Below are 2,500 nucleotides of genomic sequence, written 5' to 3' on the forward strand. Positions count from 1 at the left end.
CTCGGTTTCAAAGACAAACGTGAGCAGGGCCAGGGGACCGCGGATGACTGCTCGTGCTGGCCCCGTTGGGCGGCATTGATGGTCGGTTGCAAAGAAAATGCGCGATTGCTCGTGTCGGGGCCTGGCAAGCCAAGGCCAAGCGAGCCATGGCAACGCGGATGATGGCTCCAGCTGGTGCCCCGGCACTTTCTGTGGCATTGATGCTCGGTTTCAAAGACAAACGTGCGCAGGGCCAGGGGACCGCGGATGACTGCTCGTGCTGGCCCCGTTGGGCGGCATTGATGGTGTGTTGCAGAGAGCATGTGCGATTGCAAGTGTCGGCCGGGTTTGGGTTCCCTTGGGCTTTCGGGCGCCTTGGACGCAGTCTTGCGAAGACCATGGGCACAAGGCCCCGTCCTGGCCCCTTGTTCGATTCGCTCTCGTCTTGCGCTTGCTTCCAAGGTCCTCCATGACCTTCCCCATGGCCTTGCTAGATCCCCCCCATGACGCATGACCTCTGTCCGTTGATTGGTTTTGAGTGCACACCATGCCCGGCTTGGCACCGTGTTGTCGCGTGAGTGGCATTTGGATCGTGCATGGTGGTGGGCTACCTGCCAATGCGCACAAGCCTTGCACACTAGCCTTGCGCACGAGCCTTGCACAAAAGCCTTGGACACAAGCCTTGCGCACAAGCCATGCATACAAGCCTTGCTCACAAGCCTTGGGCACTGGCCCATCGCACTAGCCTTGCACACAAGCCTTGCGAACTAGCCTTGGGCACGAGCCTTGCGCAGTAGCCTTGGGCACTAGCCTTGCACACAACCCTTGGGCACTAGCCTTGCGCACCAGCCTTGCCCACAAGCCTTGCACAGCAGCCTTGCACACTAGCCTTGCATACAAGCCTTGCACACTAGCCTTGCACCCAGGCCTTGCTCACTAGCCTTGGGCACTAGCCTTGCGCACTAGCCTTGGGCACTAGCCTTGCACACAGACCTTGGGCACGCAGGCCTTGCACGCTAGGCATGCTTGGGCAAGCAGCTCCCGCAACAAGTCGGCGGGTGTAGGCATGGTTGGGCGCAGATCCCGCATCGTCTCGTCGCGTCTGGGCGCAAACCCGTCGCGTCTCGTTGCGTCTTCAGAAGTCGTCGCTAACAGCACCTTTGGTTGCCACTGGTGGTTAGGCGGGTTGGTTGCGCAAACCCTATAGGAGGGTGGCATGCTGCGGGGCGCTGGAATGCGCAGGTTTAGGGCGTTTTTGCCCGGATAGGCACTGGAATGTGCTGGTTTTGGGCGTTTTTGCCTGGACAGGCTAAGGAATGGGCATGCTTTGGGCGTTTTTGCCCGGATAGGCACTGGAATGGGCTGGTTTTGGGCGTTTTTGCCTGGATAGGCTAAGGAATGGGGCATGCTTTGGGCGTTTTTGCCCGGGCAGGCACTGGAATGCCTGGCCTTGGCTGGGCATTGCTGGGTTGGGCTCCCTTGGCCTTTCAGGCGCCTTGGATGCTGTCTTGTGAAGACCATGGGCACAAGGCCATGGCATATAGTGAGGAATGGACCACGGTTGCCAAGGTTGCGCAAGTTTTGGGCATTTTTTGCCCGGATATGCCCAAGTATGCCCTGATAGGCCCGTTACGCCCCGGTATGAACGCGTATGCCCGGATAGACTCGGTATGCCTTGGGATACATGCGAATGCCCCGATAGGCTTGGTACGCCCCGATATGCGCACGTGTGCCCCAGTAGGGCTCGGTATGCCCCGGTATGTACGCGTGTGCCCTGATAGGCCCGGTATGCCCCGATATGCACACGTGTGCCCCAATAGGGGTCGGTATGCCCCGGTAGGTACGCGTGTGCCCCGTAGTGCACGTTTCGCAGAACTCCCCGCATGTCCCGCCCCTATATGTAATACTTACTTACTTACTTACTTTCTTTCTTGCTTGCTTGCAATGGTTGGGAGTGCCCGGCATGCCCCGCTGCAGAGACCAAGGGCGCAATGACTTGGCACCGCGGATGCCGGGGGACCGCGGATGACTGCTCGTGCTGGCCTCGTTGGGCGGCATTGATGGTCGGTTGCAAAGAAAATGCGCGATTGCTCGTGTCGGGGACTGGCAAGCCAAGGCCAAGCGAGCCATGGCAACGCGGATGATGGCTCCAGCTGGCGCCCCGGCACTTTCTGTGGCATTGATGCTCGGTTTCAAAGACAAACGTGCGCAGGGCCAGGGGACCGCGGATGACTGCTCGTGCTGGCCTCGTTGGGCAGCATTGATGGTCGGTTGCAAAGAAAATGCGCGATTGCTCCTGTCGGGGACTGGCAAGCCAAGGCCAAGCGAGCCATGGCAACGCGGATGATGGCTCCAGCTGGCGCCCCGGCACTTTCTGTGGCATTGATGCTCGGTTTCAAAGACAAACGTGCGCAGGACCAGGGGACCGCGGATGACTGCTCGTGCTGGCCTCGTTGGGCGGCATTGATGGTCGGTTGCAAAGAAAATGCGCGATTGCTCGTGTCGGGGACTGGCAAGCCAA

This window comes from Tasmannia lanceolata, unplaced genomic scaffold (genome assembly GCF_043159265.1).
Source record: "Tasmannia lanceolata isolate RefF3 unplaced genomic scaffold, GAP_Taslan_0.1 ptg000101l, whole genome shotgun sequence".
In the NCBI taxonomy this organism is placed as follows: Eukaryota; Viridiplantae; Streptophyta; class Magnoliopsida; order Canellales; family Winteraceae; genus Tasmannia; species Tasmannia lanceolata.